The sequence below is a fragment of the Anomaloglossus baeobatrachus genome, chromosome 6, assembly GCF_048569485.1.
Source record: "Anomaloglossus baeobatrachus isolate aAnoBae1 chromosome 6, aAnoBae1.hap1, whole genome shotgun sequence".
Classification (NCBI taxonomy): domain Eukaryota; kingdom Metazoa; phylum Chordata; class Amphibia; order Anura; family Aromobatidae; genus Anomaloglossus; species Anomaloglossus baeobatrachus.
This window is the reverse complement of record NC_134358.1, coordinates 432,131,644-432,156,502: the sequence shown is the minus strand read 5'-3', so window position 1 is coordinate 432,156,502 and position 24,859 is coordinate 432,131,644. Positions and strand designations below refer to the sequence as shown.

The window sequence follows — 24,859 nt, the reverse complement described above, 5'->3', positions numbered from 1 at the left end:
TCATGTTCCTGGGCTTACGTGACGTTATGACATCACAAGAGTCCCGTGCTCAATCAGCACCGGCTTCTATCTCCCCGTCTTCAGACAAACGAGTTCATCAACAGGAAGTAAGAGCTAAGGCTGCCGCTCACTTCCTGTTGATTGCTCCTGTGTCTGAAGGTGGGGAGACAGAAGCCAGCACTGATTGGACGTGGGGCTTGCGTGATGTCACATCATGTGAGCCCCAGCATCCCTGGAACTGCACCGGTTGTGGAGGTAAGTATAGGCTTTATTAATTTACCTGTGGGAAACAAGTGGAATTAGAAGGGGTTCTCTTAGTAGTGAACAACCCCTTTAACTTAAGACTTAGCTTGTTATGATATCATAATGCGCCAACCATATTAAATGGCTAGTTATGGTTTGCTGAATCATGATATGTGACACATTAGTAGTCACGCTAGCACTTTCTACATTTGTATAGAAAAACCTGTATAGAAGAGCACCACTATTATACAGGGTGGGCCAAGTATGGATACACCGTGAGAAAAAAAAGAGTAACGTTGAATTCAAATGACAGCTAGGCAGATGGCCACCATGGGCGTCATCCGGCCTCAAATGTTTTGCCCCTCCCATGCATTTTATGATGGTGTATCCATACTTAGGGCCCACTCAGGGTGTATCCATACTTATGGCTAACCCTGTATATATAAGAAATGGCATAATATGAGACAGATGGATGGATGGATAGATAGATAACTAGATAGATAGATAACTTGATAGATAGTTAGATAAATATTCAAAAATAATTTCTGATTGCAATTTTATTTAATGAGATCATGTAAAAATATATGGATTGAAACCCTTGTACACAGCCCAGATGATTTAGAATAGTTCTACAATGAATCTTTACAACCTAATAACCAGATTCATTTTTGCTTTTATTACATATTTTCCTACTACTGCCATCATAATAAAAATGTACGGTAATGACAAAGTCTCCTATGCAGAATGAAGAAATGTGTCAATGGTCACATAGTGGCTTCCTCAACTTGCTGTAATACTATTAGGCTTCTTTGGCATATCACCAGTCACATCAAAGCATCTGCTGGGTAATTGTTGTGGAAGAGAGCGCATTGAAGCAAGAAGTGCACTAGGAGCGAGCGGCTGGTGTGAACACACATTACAAGGCCAGAGAGCCCAGCTCCATCCAGCTGCCTGCGTTGTTACAAGCTTGTAAAAATCATTTCAGTGTTTGTGTGCAATCAAACAGTAATTGTGAATTGTGTCAAAAACGCCAAGATTTCTGCTTGCGCTCTGTGCGCTGGCACCGGCTTTGTTTATGGGGAGATAATGGAGGATGTGTCTGTTACATTTCTTTAAAACCAAATTCCCTCAATCACTGTAAAGTGTTTGGACAGAAGCAAATTGTTTGTCAGCAGGAAAACTGGATTGCTTTATTTAGCTGACGGAACGTGTGATTATTCGCTTACAGCTTGGATAAATGAAACTTTTTCACAGGATTTCATCAATGTCTAGTTTTAGAGAACGAAAAGATGACAACAATGGTGTAGGTAGAGTCCTGAGGGCCTCAGAGCAAATTTTGGACCTGAGTGAACTCCCACACACTGCGTTCAACAAAGAAATGTATGTTTTCCCCCTCCACCCCCAAAAAATATATAATAATGCCACAAAATATTTTACAACACAAAAACAAATATTACCACCATACATTTACTAAACAAATTATACAAAATCCAACATTATAAAGAATACTATTAAACAAGGGACAAATAATACAGCCAGAAATGACTAAATAATAATACCATACCATCACCGAATAAAAACTCTACACTAATACCAATATTACTACTACAGAGTAGTGGTAGATAGCTGTATAAGATAACATACACTGTGTGCAGAATTATTAGGCAAATGAGTATTTTGATCACATGATACTTTTTATACATGTTGTCCTACTCCAAGCTGAATGGGCTTCTAGGGGGGTAGGGGGCATGTCTCTCTCATTATTACTCTGTGAGGACTGCCCCCTTTGTAAAGCCCATACAAAATTACCCAAAAAATAAAAAGGCCCAAATCACTAGAACCATATGGCGGATAAAAAAACAAGACAAAAAACAGACAAAAAGGGATTACTTAGGGGAGCAGCAGGAACAAAATAAGAGCAAAAGCTGGCTACTGTTGACCTGATGGCAAGACGTCTTTTAAGGTATTTCCTCAAAATCAAATCATTGGGGTTAAACAGGAGACATGCTATTATGTCTCCTGTTTAACTCCAATGATTTGATTTTGAGGAAATACCTTAAAAGACGTCCCTCCTTCCTGTCGATGCCACTGCTGAGGCTAGATATTGGTTGTAGGACGCACACGGGTAGTAGTTGTGTACCTCATCGAAGACAGGGGGACTACCAGCACCAGAATGGCAAAAGAATTATCATAATACAACTAAGGAAAAGATGGGATAATTCTTTTGCCATTCTGGTGCTGGTAGTCCCCCTGTCTTCGATGAGGTACACAACTACTACCCGTGTGAGTCCTACAACCAATCTCTAGCCTCAGCAGTGGCATCGACAGGAAGGCTATGGCTGTAGTGCAGTAAACAAAGAACATAGGAGAGCCCCAGGGAGGTCGTGCTGGAGCAACAGATAAACAGAAACCAATGCTGAAGTGGAGGTGGCTGCACCACAAGTCTGGCATTAAAATCTCAACTTTGGGGTAGCTGTCTTTGATATAAATACTCATTATATGGCATGAACATAAGTTCTGAGGGAAGGAAAACTAATGTAGTAGTGAGAAGATCAAAGCTATTAAAATAGTCACTGAGGGACCTGCGGAATGATGGACGGTCTTCTGGTAGCACAAGTGAGATTTCAGTGTTACACATTGTTCTTCATTCAAAACTGACCTGATACATTCAGATTGTGATAAGTAAATGTAATGTACTGGATGTATGTTTGTAATGATACAGACCGTCCAATGAGAAATATGAAACCAAAGTAGGGTATTTGGGGAAATGTATATATTCTCTGCTATTTCTTACTTATATGATTATGACACTGCCAATTCTGATAATGGTCTATGGGGTACTTTGCACACTATGACATCGCAAGCCGATTGTAGCAATGCCGAGCGCGATAGTCCCCGCCCCCGTCGCACATACGATATCTTGTGATAGCTGCCGTAGCGAACATTATCGCTACGGAAGCTTCACATGCACTTACCTGCCCTGCGACGTCGCTCTGGCCGGTGAACCGCCTCCTTCCTAAGGGGGTGGGTCGTGCGGCGTCACAGCGACGTCATACAGCAGGCGGCCAATAGAAGCAGAGGGGCGGAGATGAGCGGGACGTAAACATCCCGCTCACCTCCTTCCTTCCGCATTGCAGGCGGGACGCAGGTAAGGAGATGTTCCTCGCTCCTGCGGCTTCATACACAGCGATGTGTGCTGCCGCAGCAACGAGGAACAACATCGTACCTGTCGCTGCAGCGACATTATGGAAATGCCCGACACTACACCGATCATACAATTTCGACACAATTGCGCTCGTTAATCATAGTAAAAACGATTCACATACTCCGATGTCGACAACGACGCCGGATGTGCGTCACTTTCGATTTGACCCCACCGACATCGCAGCTGTAATGTCGTAGTGTGCAAAGTACCCCTAAGGGTCCGATTATCAAGCAATTTACATCAGACTGGAGTTAAACTGCTTGAAATAGCGTTATTACGACAGACCTGGCCATATCCGACTACTTATTGAAAAGTATTTATCAAAAAGAGAAAAAAAATTCTCAAATCCAGCTCACCAGTATGTATGAAGTCCAAAGATGGTGCAAGGAAGATGAATCACGGCCATGACACTAGGATATACAAAAAAGGAAATCCAGCATGACATCCAATGGATAAAAATCTTGTTTGCTTTATTAATCCATGCTAAAAGGTGAAGTTAAAATACAGACAAGGGACTCGTTTCAGAATATACTTCCTTATTCACAATCCTAGGATTGTGAATAAGGTAGTATATTCTGAAACGCGTCCCTTGTCTGTATTTTAACTTCACCTTTTAACATGGATTAATAAAGCAAACAGAAGATTTTTATCCATTGGATGTCGTGCTGGATTTCCTTTTTTGTATATCTTATTGAAAAGTATACAGTAGAGTTGGGCAAATTTATTCAAGTGAAATTGAATTCTACAAAATTGTGTATTCTTCAGATAGCAGATCTTTTCCAATGTGGTTGCCTTTTTGTTAAACCGTAGAAGGATGGCAAAACCTTAAAAATGAAATCCAATATTTACCTCTCCACTCACCTCTGTGGCCATCTCTGCAGCTCGCTCTCTTCTGTATGGTCTTTAGAAAATCTTCTTACCATCACCATGTATTGAAACCCCAGGCATACTTGCTTTATACTGGGATTGCTGGGTGTCTTCACGTTAGACTGCAGGGATGTCACATGTGCAGGGATGTACTCGCGGATAGAAGTCCAGGGCTAGAGTATTTGTCGTAAGGTCAAGTAGATGTAGAAACGTGACACTTAAGATCAAATGTAAATAGTGTTTTTTATTGTAAAGAACTTGTAGGAACAGCACAAGCACAGATGTTTTGGTCAAAAAACCTTCATCAGTGTGCGTGCAGAGGGTCCTCAGAACGTACAGTAACGTGGCAAGCAGTGCTGCTGGGTATGACGCGGTGTCCACCACTGTCTATGTGGCAATGCCTGTCATAAGGTCAAGTCACACAATGTGAGATCACAAAGTGCATCGCAACCTTAGGGTGCTAACTCTATGGTGTGAAATCTTGCTGCGAGTAAGCCCCGGTCATCTCTCTTTGCATGCGCATTCTAAGTTCGTATCAACATTGTGATGTCAAGATGTGAACCACGTCTTTCCGACGAGCACTCTAGCCTAATCACGACTTTAAATTCTAGCTTAGTGTGAGGATGTCTCATAACATAATGATGATGCCATTGACATCCTGTGCGCTTGCACAGAGCCCTCCTAAGTGTAATGATAGCACCGTGTGAGTGGCCTGAGGACTTTATCCTGAGCAGAAGATCAGAAGATGTGGCGAGGACCTGATGGATGGCAGAAAGTAGCAGAGGATGAGTATAAGGTTCTCAGGAAGATTCGCGCAAACAGGCAAATTCGAAGTTTGATGCCTTATCCACTCATCCCTAGCAGTAAAGAATTAGTAAATTTTATTTCTACATTTTATGTTTATTATGTATTGGGGTCTATTTTGATCCTAGAGCATAATAAGTGACATTCAATATATGGAGAATAAATTTGCAGCAAATCAAATTTCCTGGTAAAATTCACACGATTTGGCTAATTCGCATCTTGTCAGGTTTGCTCATCTCTAGAGGGCAGAGCTTGGTTGGGAGGCGGTCAGACAAATTCATCATAATTTACACCACAAAAGTGGTGTAAATTATGACAAACGTCTACTCCACTCTGTGACTGACCCACATTTTGTGTAGGGGCAGCTGAATGATGCACCATATTCATTAAGAGGCGCACACACCATTCTCGATGAATTGGGTCTTTACTTTTAAATTTAGGGCAACGCCATTTCATTTAATGCCTTACTACCTATTTTATCAATAAAATATTTAAGGGAATTTCAGTTTAGGCATAATATACCATATAAAATATCAATATTCTAAATGTATTTAATTTCTATAAATATAATAATGGTGATGTTTTGTTTCATGCTAACTTAGGTACATTTTAAAAGAAATCACAACAAATTATCATTAGCATTAACATAATATGAGCAAAAATTCATAATGAAAAGTCTAATTGAAGATGTAGCTGAAAATCTCACACCCTATGATTTTTTTCCCCAGCCTCTAGAATGGCATATCCAGTGTATTGCCGGTATAGAGTGGTGGAGCAGTTCCCTCTAGTGGTACGCTTCATATGTTGTAGGCTCAGAGATGTCAGCGCTCGTTTCCCCTCTCCATAGTAGATACAGGCGATATTGCATTATTTAACTCTTTTTAATCAAGCTCATTTACTCAGTATAACCCGAGTTTGTTTTGTTTTGCTACAAGCTGCAAACTCTCACTATTTGCTATCTGTAGATGTCTCGCCGCCCGGTAGTTACTACCTGCTGAGTTCTACATCTGGTCAGATATGGCATTATATGCATTAGTAATGCATCCGCCACCATCTTTAGTTTGGTATTGTGCATATCACAAAATAAAATAAAAAAGGCTATCTGTCAAAAAGAATTACATTTAACCATTTATTTGCCTTACAATAATATTTGTTTTTTTCCAATACTCCTATGTTGTTGTCACTTGCAAATAATACTAAAAATTGCAGAATAAGTAATTAAATTTGATATATGAACTATAGCTTTTTCCAAATCCTGTGTCAGCTACAATCCATATGAGAAGAAGCCTAGGCTCATTTGTCTTAGTACATAGGCAGCAATTACTTGATATTCGTACTGGTGGTTTGTATTTTTTTATATTAAAGGCAATCTGTCAACAGGTTTTTGCTATGTAAGCTAAAGACAGCATACTGCAAGGGTTAACACAGTAAGTTCAGGTATGCTTGTATTGTCACAGTCCGATCTTTTGTTTATTTGCTATGTTTGGTTAAGCAGTAGCACTCTTATCATTACAGGACTAGAAATTCACCTGCATGGCAGTCCTACACACCCCCTGTTGTGATTGACACCTCACAGTCAATGTACAATCTCTATTGAGAGCCTGGTGTGGGCAGGACAGCTCTCTGGACTCTGCTTCATGACTAAACCTAAAAATTCTGATTGTGTCAGAATGGTTGCACCAAATAATCTAAGTGATGCATCATTGGATTAAGAGTCTCTTTGCCGACATCATGCTGCTCTCAGACCTGGTGACAGTTTTTATTTAATAGTTTTGGAAGGAAAACATGAATCTATGTATTACTTTCCTAGTGCTATTGTAGTGAGATTATAGATTCCAGCAGTCAATCTGATAAAGCAAAGAAGCAGTGTTAAGCAATAACAAGGATCCAGACGTAGACTGAACTTATAGGGAAATCAATTGAAGATGCAACAAATCCTATAAGACTGAGGGATGTTTGTATGGATGACATTTTTATATCTCTGTTCACATTGGAGTTATCATTTCTTTTATTACTCAAGTCAAAGTAACAGTTTTGATGAATTCATTCTATAATGGATCCTAACAGGTGTCCGATCTTGTGGTGGTCCAATTGTTTGCAGCATCAGCCACATTTCCAGAATTGCGTGACTTTTGCTAAATAAATGTGTACTTCTAGTTGCTGATCATGAAGGTTCAGAAATTGGCAAGTACCGGTAAACTGCTAAGAATTATCCTGTACAGATGACACAAAAGGAAACAGTTTTTGTAACCCACCCTGTATTTACATAAAATGGGTCAGACATTTTTCCATTTTCTGTATAGGACAGAGTGCGGCATCAGACTGCACAGAGAGCTAACAGATTCCTCAACGGTACAGAGCTTAAATAGTCAGTACATTTTCCTGTATCAAAATATTTTGATATTGAGCATTGTTGGTAGTAATCAATGACCGTATTACGTCATACATCCAGTTGTAGTGGATTATTACAACAGTAAGTCCCATTGCTTTAAAGGGAACCTGACAGATGACAGGGGGCACCCAATCCATGGGCAACATGTGTCAGACACTGGCTGTATAAGATATGTGTGACTCTGACGTTTCAGCAAAAAACATACTTTAAAGGGAACTTGTCACGTGAAAAAATGCAGATATAGGGTTAATCTGCAAATTAAAAGCATTGTAAATCTACCTGGCGCCTGCACAGTAAATCCCGCTGCCAGGCGGCAAGGAAATGTAATGCTCTTGGCAGCGTTTGGGTTTCAGTCACAGGAGCGGCTCCAGGGCCGGTACAGTCACAGCTCTGTGTATGGACAGCGTCAGCTGTATTCACACCCCCCACACTGACTGACATCCACTGTGTATGGAGAGTGTCGACTGTAACCACGACTGTAACCTCTGAACTGACTGACAGCCAGGTCTAATGCTGAGTGGCTGTCAGTCAGTGTGGGGGCGGAGTTACAGCTGGCGCTCTCCATACACAGAACAGTATCTAAATCTGCACTGGAGCCACCCCTGTGACTGAAACCGAAACACTGCCAGGAGGATTAAAGTTAATTTCCTCTCAGACAGCGGGGTTTAATGTGCAGGCACCGGGCAGGATCAGAATTCTATTAAGTTGCAGATTAACTCCATATAATATTAATAGCATTTTTCCACGTGACAGGTTCCCTTTAAAAGTCGCCAGGGACCGAGCAACACAGGAGGTTAGTTGGAAAGGTGGGATCCCAATGGCTTCTCCCTGCCTGCTCCCTTTCAGTGACAGGTCCCTCTCTGTGTGCACAAAGGGTAGAGACCTTTAAATCTAGAGCAGGAGGCGGGGTGAAGCCACTGCGGATCCGTCTTTCTGACTGTCTCATGCTGCTCGGTCCCAAGACGTTTTCAAAGTATATTGTTCACTAAAATGCCTGAGCATTTCCGAGTCAAACATACCTGAGATCATACAACCAGTGAGAAAAATTCAGCTCACCCGTATATGTATCCACTCAGTTCAGATGGGATGCAGGATGTCCACCGGACAGGCAGGTCCGTAGAGGCAATGGCAAGGCGAAAGGACGGGACTCAGCACCAATTCCAGGATAGGAAAAATATAAATCCAACGAAAAATATATAAAAGTGTAGAAACTTTATTCAACGATTAAAAATCCAAGAAAAACATCATCGGTTCCATGAAAACATCATGGCTTGATGCTTTTCGGACAGTTGGAATGTTAAGCACGCTTATGATTAAGGACTTATCTACATTCCAACTGTCCGAAACGCGTCAAGCCATGATGTTTTCATGGAACCGATGATGTTTTTCTTGGATTTTTAATCGTTGAATAAAGTTTCTACACTTTTATATATTTTTCGTTGGATTTATATTTTTCCTATCCTGGAATTGGTGCTGAGTCCCATCCTTTCTCCTTGCTATCATACAACCAGTGCCTGATACGCATGGATCGGGCACCATGTGTCTGCTGTCAGGTTCACCTTAATACAATATATTATTTCTGAGGGCCATTACTACGGAAAAAGACAATCACTGCTTGTTACAACAGAAAATTTTGGGTCCCTCTTTCTTATATGTGTGAGGGAATTCAGCAGTATTTAATTTCCAAGGCTGTCATAGAGGAAATATGGCATTACACAGTCCTCATTGAAATCAATGGGCTGTTCGTGTAATACATGGATGTATACAGTCGTCCAGGTACTATGCTTTTGACTTTGATGTTCTGAATGGGCAACCCCCCCATCACCCAAAAAGTCCCTATATTTTTTAATAACGTATTACATAAGACATTATAAATAGGGATGATTGAATACCTCAAATATTCGGCTTTGCGAATATTTGCCGAATAGGTCGCCGCTATTTGACTATTCGCGAATATTTGACGCGCAATGTAAGTCTTTGGGAAACCCGAATAACAACTATTCGGGCTTACCATAGACTTACATTGCGCATCAAATATTCGCATAACGGCGACCTATTCGTCGGATATTCACAAAGCCGAGTATTTGAGGTATTTGATCATCCCTAATTATAAACCCTGGACATAAATAGTTACTAGAAAATGTCACTTTGTCTATCAATTTGTAAAATCAGAATTAAGGAAAGTTCCATAACGCTATCAGAGAAATGCAGACGCCTCATCCCCAGCCATATTCAAGTAAATGCAGGGATATATTCTTCCTGCAAAAGCCGGATAAAATATTTATGTTATTCCTCAAGCTTGTTCCCCTCCACATATATTAGAGATGCATCACTTTCCTGCATACCGCATCAGTTTTCATTTACATGTGACCTGGAAAAAAAACGTAAAATACTGAGGGATTCCCTTGGGAAGGTCCAGATTCCAGGTTGCGTAATAATTTATATACTGCAAATGATTCCTATCTCTATATACAATGTTATTTTTATTTTCTTTTGGCATCTAGCCTATTACCTGAACTAAGCTTGTTCATTACCAGCGAGCTGACATTTCCATGGCTACTACGTCCAAAGAAAATAGTTAAAATGGATTTTTGATCGTCTTGGGAAGCTGAAATACCTTTTTTTGTATTAACAGCAGTCTAGTGTCCCTGAACTGAAATATTGCATTATTGGTGGAGACAAGAAAATTTACCTTTGTCCTAGCTGCAGCCAAAAGTTATAGTCAGTATGCTATTGTATATACAGTACTATCCAGTAATAATGCAATCTTCAACTTACAGGGTTACATATCCATGGGTTTATTAATGGGGAATAGCAGACAGTGGGGAGCGGATAGCTGGAGTCTATAAAGCGAGGTACAGAGATTGTATTACATAGGGTGTAACATATACTGTGGTAGGTTGTACATTATGAGGACAGTAGAATTCCCCAAGGCCAATTAGAAGGCTAAAGAGGTCAAGAATAAGCTCTCCCTTACCAGTTTCTTCTGCACATATTTCAGCCCTGTGATGCTGATATGTCTGCGTGCTGTATGTTATATAGAATATATGATGCATAAATCATCCTACAAGAAATATACAGCCGAGCCATAAAATAAAACCACAGGAAGGACATTGATTATCCGGTGACAATAGCGCCTGTCATTGAGTGGGATATATTAGGCAGCAAGTTAGCAGTCAGTTTGTGAATTGACTGTGCAATCAGAAAAATGCAATCTTGAGCAAATGACAAACGATGATGCTATGCAACTGGGTCACAACATTTACAAAAAGGTCTTTTCAAGTGTTTCCGGTATATAGTAGTTATTACTATAAGGAGAGATCCAAATATAGATAACCAAAGAGTGATCCAGAAAGATATCTCATTGCTGCACATAGGCTAGCCTATCCTGTCTGATCCGAGAAAGAGTTACCATATTTTTCAGACTGTAAGACTCACCGGACCATAAACGAACCTAGGTTTTATAGGCGGAAAGTAGGAAAAAAAATTTGAAACAAAAAATGTTGTCATAACCCACTGTTAAGGGGGATCTGCTGCTGTCACTGTTATGGGGGTAATGTCCGCCAATTCTGTAGTAATATCACCCATCTTAGGCCCCATCCATGTATATATGTTGCCCATCCTGATACATATGATCCCCATCCTGGGATCATCCTTTTATATATACAGTATATGTCCCTAATCCTAATATATATGTTCACATTCTGGTACATATGTCATCCTGGGCCCATTCTGGTATATATGTCCCTAATCCCGGTATATATGATCCCTATCCTGGTATATATGTCCCTAATTCTGATAGATATATTCCCCCTCTATATATATGTATATATGTGTCCCATTATGGGCCCATCCTGGTATATATGTCACGAGTATAAGGACTGTTTCAGGGCTAGCTCTCACCTTACCATCTAGACCATGCACTTTAAATAGGTTTTTTCCTTTTGGCACTGGTGGGGTTAATGCACTTTCTTTTCAAGCAGCAGACTGCTTCAGCTAGCAGCAGTTAAGCAATTGCTGGCCAGGATATAAGCCCTCTGCTTCCTGGACTTGTTGTTGGTTATTCATTCAGTTGGAACTAGCCAGGGAGCAGAGTGGACATGTCTTGCTGCTGCTATTCTGTGATTATTGAAAATGGTTTCTGCTGCCTCCTTTTTTCATTGTATCCTTGCCTTTACTCCTTGGTCATCCCCTGGTGAAGGTTATTGGTGTGTATAGATTTTTGTTTACACCATCTGTTTCTGTGTTGGTGGATTGTTGGGCTCTGTCTGGATCAATCCCTTGGGTGATGGGGACATAGTTGTTAGGGCCTGGACAGGAGACAGGGCTACGCTGGTGGCTCAAACCTGACTACCTCTAAGTCTACCGTCGAGATAACGGACAGTGCAGAGTTCCCAGACTTAAGGCCAGTCTAGAAGCCCCAGTTCCATCTATACTATCCCTTTACAATATATGTCCCCCATCATGGATCCATCCTGTTATATATGCCTCCCATTATGTCGCATACATAAAAAATACACGATTCTACTCACCTTCCATCTGCTCCCCTAATGGCAGAGTCCTCTGCTGATGCTAGCAACTGGCTTCGGTATGCAAGCAGGGCAGGGTATAATGTCACTGCAATATGCACCCAGTTACACTTTGACATCAGTTGCCAGCTAATCTAAAATGAATATTCAATGCTTCCCACGCCCCAATAAGGGGTGTTGGGAGAAGTGAATATTCATTGTCTATAATAGCGGACACACGTCATCGCCTCAGTCACTGCAGCAAGTTGGCGGCTGGGGAAATCAGTGTGTCCACTTTTAAAGAAAATTAATATTCACTGCTCTCCATGCCAATAATCCAACCCAGTTGTTGGCATCGGCTCCGATGCTGAAATGTGGGCTGGATTATTGGCAAGGGGAAAAGCGAATATTCATTTTCCTTTATAACAGGCGCATTCATCGCCCCAGCTGCCAGCTTACTGCAGCAGTGACCCTGCTCTGCCTCCTGTGACTGCTGCCACACCCCTCCCCTCAAAGTGAGCCAAGCACCTTCATACTATAAGTCACACCCGTTGTTTCCTCCCAAATTTGGCGGGAAAAAAAATGTGTTGGTGATATGTATGGGGCTGCACATGGAGTTGGGTGGCAACAGACTAATCAATGGGTCCATGCTGACCCTTGTCCAGTGCCAAATACCCTACTATGAGAGTCTGAGAATCAGAAATGGACAATGGAGGGAGCAAATGAAAAAGAAGATGGCCGGATCTGATGAATCACATTCTTTACATCAAGTTACCAGCCTGTTGCTTATCTTGGGAAGCAAAGACAGCAGAATGCACTTTGTGAAGATGGCAGATGTGAAGATGGCCAGTCTGGAAAGCAAGTGTCGATGTACTGGCCAATGTTTTAATGGGAACTATGATACCTTGACATATACTATCCACCGAAACATTACTATAGACAAGTACACTGCTTCATGACAACAATGTTCCATAATGGCAATGGCTCATTCAATAGGAAAAAAGGCCCAGCTATACAGCAAAAAATTATCATGAATGATTTGTGAGACATGACAATGAGAACAAGATGATGACTTGGCCTCCTATTCCCTAGATTACAATTTCATAAAGCAAGCTTGGAATGTGCTGCACAAACAAGTTTGATCGATGAAGGTCCCACCTCACAATACATAGACCTTAAAGGGAATGAGTCAGCAGTTTTTTTGCTAAGAAATCTGAGAGAAGGATGATGAAGGGGCAGAGAGACTGATTTCAACAATGTGCCACTGCTTTTTGCAGTTTTGATAAGATCCCTGTGTCATTGTATAACCCCGCCCACACCACTGATTAAGAGCTTTGCGTGTACACTGTGTGTACACTGTACATTGTCAGCAAGATGGCAATCAGTGGTGGGGAGTGGTTATACAGATTAGTTGGGCTGCCTTGCATGTGACACCTAGTCTAGCAGTGATAACTTCCTGCTGATAAAATACTGTTTGTATTTAAACTACACCAAGCTACTGAGCAAGTGATGCACCACTGAATTCAAGCTCTCTACATTCTGCTGCTCTCAGATTAATAGGCAAAAACCTGCTGATAGGTTCCCTTTAAAGGGAATCACTTCTCTTCAGTGTTCCACCCGTCTCAGAGCATTGGCTTCACGTTCCTTCTTTGCAGGTGCTGGTGAGCCACTGGAATTTCATCTTTCAATTTTCTCCAGTGCATAGAAAAAGCGCACTGCCGCCTTCCTTCCTCCAGCCCTGCAGAGTAAACATGTCATTTCACCTGCGTGCACCTTTTCTGCACACCAGACAGCACTGGTAGTGGACGTTCCAGAGACTCGCCGGCACCTGTGCAGAAGCAACATGAGGCCAATGCCCAGAGAAGAGCGGAACACTGAAGAGGAACGAAGGCACTGGCAATGTGCAGGCAGGAGATTACAAGACGTAAACCTGGCCGACGTCACAGGGACACAGTAATGGTGTGGGAGGCAATATATAGGCTGATGAAGTGTGGAGGCAGAGTTATTTTCCAGGCAGCGTTCTGCCCATAGCCTGAAAGATCTCACTTAGGCCTCTTTCAAACGTCCGTGAAAATCACGCACGTTTTTCACAGACGTGTTAAAGGTGCATATTGTCCTCCGAGTGCCATGGTTATGGCACACGTGTGTTCTCCGTGTGCTATCTGTGATAACACACGGAGATCAGAAACTTTCTACTCACCTGTCCCTGGCGTCGCTGTCCGTGGTGCTGATCTTCAGTCTCCGGTCCTGCCAACTCCCCACTGCTGCTGCTTCCGGCCCACAGTGGAGTGAATATGTGAATATGCGATGAGCATAATGAGCGGGGGTCGGACGCAAGTGCCAGCAGCAGCAGAGACGGCAGGGCTGGAGAAGGTGAGTATAGAAATTCCTTTAATTCACAGACATGTGTGTTTTCTCTGGTGCGTGTCACACGGATCATATCCGTGCAGTCCGTGTGACACCCGTGATGCCGGAGAAAAACGGACATGTCTACGTGTGGAGCACACGGGCACACGTATGCTCCGTATGGACACACGGTACATGGCAAAACACGCACGTGAGCGCAGACCCATTGATTTTAATGGGTCTACATGTGCCCGTGTCTATGGCACGTGAGGAAACGGACCAAACACGTACCAGACATGGACGTGTGAAGGGGGCCTTACATAAAGCTGATTTATCCATAACAAGTGATGTGAGACAGACAGATATTAATTTTTTCAGCATTCTATTGTAGGGGGTGGGCAGACCCCTTGCAAGGAGGCGCAGTTTCCCCCTGAAAACTGTTAATGTTGATGTGATTTAATAAAGATGTTTTATTCTGTTTTAGTGGGTTTCCCCTAGTGGCCGGGTGGGACGGCTGTCTCCATAACAACAGTGTAGGAGCAAGGTGGAGCCGGCAGCAGAAGGGGGAGGGAGAGAAGGAGTTGTTAAGGAAAAAGTTAGAGCCAGGAGGCAGTTGAGTCCGGGACGGGAGAGAAGAAGCAGAAGGGGCAGAGTGTGGGAGCTGGGTGAACAGGAAAGTGAAGGAAAGGAAGAGAAGAAGTGTCCTCAAGGGTGAAACAGTATTGGTGTGGGTCCAGTCTGTGTTAGCCGGAGTGGGAGCCAGGTGAAGTGGAGTAGCCGGGCACATCCCCACTAGAGGAGGCGTCCAGAAAAGGTTTTCCCCAGCAAGAGTTGTCATCTGATTTTTGCCTCTGTTTTTGGAAGAAGTGTACAATAAACATGCCTGCTGGTTCAATTGATCCACGTCTATCAAGTGTTTGTATCTCTGATGGCGACATCTGCACCACCACACTCTGCCCCACCAAGTCATCTCCTGTCCCAAAAGTGACGGCGGAGCCAGGGGTAAGCCTGCTAGAAAAAGGGGCCACGACTACAACCCCCGAGGCACCCCTGGCACCCCGTTACATGTGGCGTAGTCGGCAGGATCCGGATTATATGCAAGGGGTCCCGATTCAAGAAGATGGAGACCAAGTGGTGCCTAGGGCACAGGATCCGGATTATTGGCGAAGGGTCCCGATTCCATGGTGGGAAGAAGAAGTGGTGCCTAAGGCGTTGGACCGGGCACAAGATGGCGGCAAGATGGCCGCCGTCTTCATGAACACAGTGAGAGCGCGGAGAATTAGCGCCAAAAGAAGAGCCTGGGGCTGGCCAGTGAAGAAAAAGAAGTGCGGAGTGCGCCGCTTAAAGAGGGGAGGTGCTGGCCCCAGGATGCTGATGAAGATATGTGAAGTGGGCGGCGTTACAGGAAAAAAGAAGAGCCGCCTAGGCCGGGTCGACTTGATTTGCGAGACTGGGGGTGGAGTGTACCCAAGAGGGGGAAAAGAAGGCCCGCCTCCACCTTCTCCAGCATCTCCACTGTCCCCGACGCCATTGCAAGAAGCGACAGTACAGAGACTGACTCCGAGCAAAATGGAGACTCCGAGAAGACAGCATGCTGCAGTGGGCGCGCTGGTAGCAACCAGCCTGGGCAGAGGACGCCCGAAGCAGACTGCGGCCGCGGAAGGACTTACCCTTGCCCTACCGGCTGTGCCAGAAGGACCGGAGCGGCCCACAAAAGTATCCTGGGTCACTACCTGGGACGCCGCGACCGGTGAGACCTCGACTGAAGTCCGGGCCACCTACACGGCACAGCTACATCCGAGAAACCAAGTCCTGGGAGCTCCAACACACACAGCAGTTCCGGCCCCGGAAGAGCAACACGCCCGGGAGCTAGAAGAAGACGAGTGGGGATTCTTTTGGGAGCCGGTGAAGCCGACGCCCCTGACGCAGCGAAAGTCCCCATCGCCTGAACCCGATCCGGTGCAGGAGAGGTCACTGGCCGAGACCGTGGCCCGCGAGATGATGGCCGGGCCCCTTAGTGACGAGTTTGAACGGCAGTGTACCGTCGGCACCGTAGTCAAATTTAACCAGAAAGAGGGCTATGGATTCATTGAGGACGAGGAGACCGGTGACCATTTCTTTTACAACCGGGTAAACCTGGACACTGAGGGCTTACCACAACGCCTTCATACCTTGTACCCGGGAGAAAAAGTGAGATTCCGGAGAGAAGTGGGATGCCGGGGCCTATTTGCAGTAGGGGTGACCCGGATGCCCACTACACAAGAGGCCGCACAGTGGCAGCAGGAAATCGAATGGGAAGAGTGCCAATACCGGAGGCGTACCCAACAGAGACCGGTGCTGGCTGAGATTTCCCGGCCGAGAAGCACACTGGCGGTATCGCCCGAAGTTATGACAGGACCGAGTGCTGATCCAGAGAAGGGGACCCCGGCGGTGCTGGCAATTCACCAGAGCCTGGTCACACATCCGGTGATCGTTGTGGGCAGCCCACAGCCGTCCCGTTCAGAGACCCCGTCACCCCCGTCGGGGGTTGAGGAGCCAAAACCGGAGGCAGAGACGCCATAACCGACCGTCAACTACGAACCATTCCGGAGGCTGCGCCGCTTGCCAGGTCAGTCCCTTTCTGATTATGTGAGGGCTCAGCGGGCCGAATGGCAGCGCGCATACCACCCCGAGTGACCCGTGATGACCGGAGGTAACGGACATGTTCATGTTGAATACTGGCATTGTTCCAGAGCCGGAAAATTTCCACAGTTTGCAACCAAAGTTTAAGCTACCGAGCCCGGAAGGAGCCTGATGCTGGACTGAGCCCAGGGGCCCCTTCTGTGTTGTCAAAGAAGACTTTGTTGTTTTATGATCCTGTCTTCAAAGACCGGGAGTGCTGAGAAAGCCTCCGGGCACATCGTCTACAAAGACCGGGAGTGCTGTGAAAGCCTCCGGGCGCACTATCTTCTAAGACCGGGAGCTCCCAGGAGGGACTCCGGGCGCCGAACTTGTGCGCCCCTTAAGTGTGCCTTCATGTGAACATTTTTTTAAGGTTTTTATAAAAGTGACTTTGCTGCTAAGTTTGTATATTGCCCAGTTTCTGTTTTTCAGGTGCGGGCCTTGCCGGGAGGCTAAGGCTTAAAGAGGGGAGGAATGTAGGGGGTGGGCAGACCCCTTGCAAGGAGGCGCAGTTTCCCCCTGAAAACTGTTAATGTTGATGTGATTTAATAAAGATGTTTTATTCTGTTTTAGTGGGTTTCCCCTAGTGGCCGGGTGGGACGGCTGTCCCCATAACAACAGTGTAGGAGCAAGGTGGAGCCGGCAGCAGAAGGGGGAGGGAGAGAAGGAGTTGTTAAGGAAAAAGTTAGAGCCAGGAGGCAGTTGAGTCCGGGACGGGAGAGAAGAAGCAGAAGGGGCAGAGTGTGGGAGCTGGGTGAACAGGAAAGTGAAGGAAAGGAAGAGAAGAAGTGTCCTCAAGGGTGAAACAGTATTGGTGTGGGTCCAGTCTGTGTTAACCGGAGTGGGAGCCAGGTGAAGTGGAGTAGCCGGGCACATCCCCACTAGAGGAGACGTCCAGAAAAGGTTTTCCCCAGCAAGAGTTGTCATCTGATTTTTGCCTCTGTTTTTGGAAGAAGTGTACAATAAACATGCCTGCTGGTTCAATTGATCCACGTCTATCAAGTGTTTGTATCTCTGACGGCGACATCTGCACCACCACACTCTGCCCCACCAAGTCATCTCCTGTCCCAAAAGTGACGGCGGAGCCAGGGGTAAGCCTGCTAGAAAAAGGGGCCACGACTACAACCCCCGAGGCACCCCTGGCACCCCGTTACACTATAACCTGTATACCCATATTAATAGGTTACATAGGTCAAAAGTGGTAACAAATTCCCTTTAAAGGAACTTCTGCTAACATACTTCTTCTAAAGTCCATGTTTTTACTGGTCATAGCTGTTCTGGCAGCACAAAGAAGAACAACAAATATATTAGCCAGTTGGTTTAAAAAAACACCTGTCACTAAATCTCACAATACAAACTGAATACATTTTTAAATAAATCTCTTAAGCCTGATGAGGCTAGTGTGCTTACTTTGAAAATACAGAGTGGCTGATTTATCCTTTTTAAAAGTTTTCCTGCCTAATATTAACATTTTCATTTTATGGGTCTAGTTTAATAAGTGTTCAACTTAATACTGGACTTAAAACTTTCAAAAAAGTTGCCTTTCTAACATAGATTTTAACAGTAAGTACACTAGTCTCGTTGGGTGAAACAGATCTATTTAACAATTAAAGCAATTTTTTCTAGCTTTTATATATTGCAGTGTTCCAAATGCTATAAAATACTTTTAGTACTAATCATAGTGACTATCACAGGGGAAAAGGAAGGTTATCTTTCTTACATTCTAGGTAACTTCCCGCTACAATGCTAATGCAAATTGTGTCTTAAAGAGACAGGATTCACAATAAAATGATATACAGTGCATAGTGGCACTGCTCGATCATTGGGGTGGCCGGGTATGCTCGTACTCGATTTTTTAGTCTGTCTTTTTTTCTTTTCATTTACTGGGTTAGCAATGGGGGTATCAGATATATATCTCTCAATTACTAACCTCTGGGCTTCATGCCAGCTCACCAGCTCACATTACACATCTGACATCAACCCCCAAAAATATTTCCACCGCACCAAGGCAAATAGCCGGGCAAAGTGCCAGAATTGGTGCATATAACATGATGTGCCACTTCTAGGGTGGTTGCAGACTGGTATTTTAGGATGTGAAGGGGCCAATATTCATTAACCTTCCCAGCCTGATAATACCAGCCCGCAGCTGTCTGCTTTACCTTGGATGGTTATAAAAAAAAAAGTCATTTTTTAAAATAATTTAGTTATTTAGTTCTCAGCAGAGACCTGGGAGTCCAGGCATCTTCCCCATTCTGTTTCCATCCACTTCAGCAACTTTCCTGCCCTCCCCCCACCCCTCAGCCCTCCTGATAGTCTTCTGGAAAAATGCTTGAGTTCCCCATTGACTTCCATTATACTCATTACTTGAATCAAGCCTGTCCTAGCATGAGACCTGATTGATTCAAGTAACGAGCACTCCAGCATTTTAGTGCTCCCTCATCACTACCAGATTTCATGCATATAGAGACAAAAAATATGCGGCACTCACCACTGATTCTGTTTAAAAATAGCACTTTATTGGGACATCAAGTGCAGGATGTGAATAAAAAGAGCTATTTCACATGTCCCCACGCTTCTTCAGCGAGACAGCTGTCACTTTTTATTCAATATCCTGCACATGATGTCCCAATAAAGTGTTATTTTTAAACAGAACAACTGGTGAGTGCCACATATTTTTCTGCTCTACATGCATGAAATCTAACGTTTTTTTGACTGAGCACCACGTTTACTGGTCAACACATGCGTGTGTGTGTGCGCGTGCACGTGTATGTTGCTGCGCACGTGTGTGTTGGTGCGCGCATGTGTGTGTGAAGGGGAGTATGGGGAAAAGAAGGGTCGGGGGAACTGAGAAGTGCCATTTAAAGGTCAAAAGTTTACATAACATACATAATGTCACATAACTTTATCTTTAAAAAGTAACTTTTTGTGATGATTTTACTATCAGAAAAGTGGTGTGACTGTAGTATTCTGATGGTGCAAGTGCAGAGAAGTAAAGCTTTGAAACCAAGAGCAAATTAGCCTGGAAATGTATTGGGGGAGTGCTGATTCACTCGGAGTACACATCTCATTGCCCCCCAGACTACTCTTCATGTCATTTGAGCTTGATTTTTCAGTGCTGGCACATCAGCTTTTTACTATCCAGGTATCATTTTACTGATGAACTAGGCCCTCTACAGCCATACCACCAGTGTCAGTCCTTACATGGTATCTTTAGGCATTTATACTGATGTAATGAAACAATAAAGATCTTGATTGACCCTTTTTTTTTATAACATTTACCGTTACAAGACTTGAGTCCAGACTCATCCAAAAGCAGAAATGCAGCTCTTTTCACCAATGTAAAGCATAATATGTTTTTTTCTGGTCCTACATTGTTGAATAAAAGCTTAGGAAACACTGTGTCAATGGTTGTTGGAACAGGAGGTCCACTACTGGTTATCTAAAGGGGAGAATCCTTTTTAAAGAAGGGGTAATTTAAAAAAGGACATTCACTTTAATGGTTTAGTCTTAAAGGGGTTGTACACCACTTGGACAACCCCTTCTCAATCACCATGTTTTCTCCTGTAAAAATAACAACGTTTATACTCACCTCCGGCGTTGCCACCTGCTCTCCCGAGGCTCATGTGACATTGTTATGTCATGCGAGCCCTGAGCTCAGTCAATGTCAGCTTCAATATCCCCAGCTTGGGACTAATCGAACATCAAGAGGAAATCAGAGCTGGCTGCTCATTTCCTCTTGAGGTCTGATAGGTCTGAAGGAGCGGACATTGAAGCCAGGGCTGATTGAGCGCAGGGCTCACATGACGTAACAACGTAATGTGAGTCCTGGGAGAGCAGGTGCCGACACCACTGGAACAGCACCGGAGGTGAGTATAAGCATTGTTATTTTAACAGGGGCAAACATGGTGATTGAGAGGAATTGTCCAAGTAGTGGACCCCTTTAACTTTGGGTAGGACATTGAGTATGATCATTGAGAAAAGAGGATTACCCTACAGATATATAAATCTTGAACAGAACCTATTAGCTAAGTTGGAAGAGGCACATAAAAGAGTCTGAGATAGGCACTTATAAGTTATCTTCCATGCCATTTGCCTTTAATATAATTTTAAACTCAACATGGTATCATATTTTGAGCCAATTGCCCAACATGAAATATATGTGATCACTTTTATTATACTGCGAACAGTTGATTGAGCTCACATTTGCTGAATTTAATCATTTGGGTGAAAGTTTTACCATAAGGCGGTATGAATTATGAGTCTCGTTAAATTACTTCATAAGAGATTCCATATAAAAACTTTAATTGGGGTAAATTATATATAAACAGCCACAGGAAGCAAATGAGAAGCGATATTTTTCTCTCAAGTATACTTAATGCATAAAGCGTACGTTCCAGATCTAAGCTCTGTAAATATATGGTAATGAAGGAGAACAAGCTTATAATTGCCGGGCAAGTGAATATAGTCCGATTAGATGCTGAGAAAATGTACAATAATGAAGACGCCGATCTGATGAGTAAATTATTCTTGCATATAATCTGATATTATAGATTTCCCTATAGTAATATACAAAATATTCCATGCTGCCGGGATGTAAAGTCCAACACCAGGTCAGTGTTGTACATATAGCCTTCTCTTTACACAATGCAGTTTTATTAATAAATATCCCATTTTTGGGGGGAATGACAATGCAGTTTTATTACGGTAACACAATTCCCATTTTGGGGGGGAATGACACAATGCAGTTTTATTAACATATTTCCCATTTTGGGGGGGGAATGATAACTTACGCAGTCATATGGAAAAGAATTGATGACATATTTTAATGTCATAATCAGTAGTGTCTAATTACATTTCGGGATGCAAGGACTATTACATTTCTATACAGACAGAACTATGGAGGGGATACCCCCTTCCCATTCCTCTTTATGAGCAGTGTCTATATGTGGACAAGTCTAAACTTATCCGGATCAACTGTTCTTTCCAAGATTATACAAAGGTTTTCATTGTCCATATTGGTTCTGATATCTGACTCCTATTGATGTCAAACCTTATAATGTAAAAACAACCAGGTGCCTATCCGTCCTTGACTTTAGGTGAGTGTTGGCAGCAAACATTCAGTACAACAACATACATTGAAAGCTGTGAACCGGCAAAGGATACAATATACAGAATATATATATGTCACTAAGCGCTAATTGTTGGTGACATACACAGCACAGGGAGCTGAGAAGGCAATGATGGGAGATGCTGTGCATGGTGTCACTAAGCGCTGAGGCAAGCAACAATCCCTGATTTACCTGTATCACCCTCTCTCACACATCACAAAGTGTGATTCTCTCCTGACATGAACATTTTCTATATGTAGCGTTTGATCACACCGCACATTTTTTTCTAATGGGCAATTGGAAGGTGTTGGGTATGACGCTATTTTATGTGCTTCAGTTATCGCCTTCAAAACATATAATGCTGAAATGTCTACGCAGCAACGTACGCATGTGGCCAGATGTTTATGTTGTGATTAGTGGGACTACTCCATAATCCTCAAAATAATTCAATGAATTATAATAATACATAATCAGTAAATATTATAGGACAAGCAAATCAATAAATCTTTTGATTCAGGGGGATTGTTTCATTGATGACTTATTATTATTTCACCCTCTGTTTTAGGTTGCGCCTTCTGTTTTAGATTGCACTCTCTATTTTAGATTGCCCCTCTGTTTTAGATTGCCCCACTGTTTTAGATTGCCCCTCTGTTTTAGATTGCCCTTCTGTTTTAGATTGCCCCTCTGTTTTAGATTGCCCCCCTCTGTTTTAGATTGCACCCTCTGTATTAGATTGAGCCCTCTGTTGTAGATTGCGCCCTCTGTATTAGAACGCACCCTCTGTATTAGAACACGCCTTTTGTATTAGAATGTGCCCTCTGTATTAGAACGTGCCCTCTGTATTAGAACGTGCCCTCTGTATTAGAACGCGTCCTCTGTTTTAGATTGAGCCCTCTGTTTTAGATTACGCCTTCTGTTTTGAATTGCGTCCTTTGTTTTAGATTGCGCCCTCTGTTTTAGAACATGCCCTCTGTATTAGATTGCGCCCTCTGTTTTAGAACATGCCCTCTGTATTAGATTGCGCCCTCTGTTTTAGAACATGCCCTCTGTATTAGATTGCCCCCTCTGTTTTAGATTGCCCCCTGTTTTAGATTGCCCCCTCTGTTTTAGATTGCCCCCTGTTTTAGATTGCGCCCTCTGTTTTAGATTGTGCCCTCTATTTTAGATTGCGCCCTCTGTTTTAGATTGCGTCCCCTGTATTAGATTGCGCCCTCTGTATTAGATTGCACCCTCTGTTTTAGATTGCCCCCTCTGTATTAGATTGACCCCTCTGTATTAGATTGCCCCCTCTGTATTAGATTGTGCCTTCTGTTTTAGATTGCGCCCTTTGTATTAGACTGCGCCCTCTGTATTAGATTTCACCCTCTGTTTTAGATTGCGCCTTCTGTATTAGATTGGGAATAATAAAAAAATAATAAAAAGAAATCTAATCTGTATTAGATTGCTCCCTCTTTTTTTGATTACCCCTTCTGTATTAGATTGTGCCCCCTTTGTTAGATTGCGCCCTCTTTATGAGATTGCACCCTCTGTATTAGATTGTGCCCCCTCTGTATTAGATTGTCCCCTCTTTTTTTGATTACCCCTTCTGTATTAGATTGTGCCCCCTTTGTTAGATTGCGCCCTCTTTATGAGATTGCACCCTCTGTATTAGATTGCGCCCTCTGTATTAGATTGTGCCCCCTCTGTATTAGATTGTCCCCTCTTTTTTTGATTACCCCTTCTGTATTAGATTGTGCCCCTTTGTTAGATTGCGCCCTCTTTTTTAGATTGCCCCCTCTGTATTAGATTGCCCCATCTTTATTAGATTGCCCCCTCCTTATTAGAGTACCCCCTCTTTATTAGATTGCCCCCTCTTTATTAGATTGCCCCATCTTTATTAGATTGCCCCCTCTTTTTTTGATTGCACACATTTGCATAGATGATTAGATGCGATATAATAAAACTGTTCTACTTTCTTGTGCACAAGTAGTGGAAACTTGGAAGGGAGTTGGATGTAAAGCAAATCTTTCTCATTTTCCTATTGATGTATACCTTCCTAATTCTACAGTATATGCGTATGTATGATATCACATAGCCTTACAGGATAAAGGATGAGATAAATGACAGTTACTCCAATGACTGTATAATGCATTACGCCCTGACCGGGCTCCTCGCAGGTGGTGATGCCGCTTGCTGACATAAACCACGAAGGGCTCATGCCCATTATATAGTAATCTATTATCAGCCTAGTTTATAACACCCACAACATCACATTGAAGCAACAATGAGTTTGTCATATAGAGGATGTGTAAGAGTTACTATAGAGCAGCCCCTATATAAAAAGCATAGATGTCAATTGACATTGTGGATGTTTACAGCAAGATGACAAACTCCTTTCTGCTACATTGGCAAACTTAGCATTTCTAGCCCTAACACATGGGAATCCCTGCTCTGCAAATGTTATAGGATTGGGACATCTATTCACAAGTCCTGTAAGTCCATAGCTGTCTCTTATATGAGCTCTGCTTCATATTAACCCATGAGATGCCAACCAGAACAATAAATGAGCAGGGTGGGCTGTATCTGTCACTCCACATTACCCCTAACACCAGTGTATGAAAGGGTCTTTAATAATTTACAGGAATCCCCAGCCTAGCTACAGTACAACCAGTAATGAAAGCACTGTCTGTGCATAATCTACACTACATCCATGGTGTATACAGGGCTGTATACTCATTTACTACAC

General features: G+C 43.2%; 1 protein-coding gene across 1 annotated transcript in view; it reads right to left on the bottom strand.

Moving 5' to 3' along the window:
- CPNE4 (copine 4) overlaps nucleotides 1–24,859 on the bottom strand; it is a 796,320-nt gene that overhangs the window by 770,925 nt on the left and 536 nt on the right. The gene's annotated exons all lie outside the window — the stretch shown is intronic.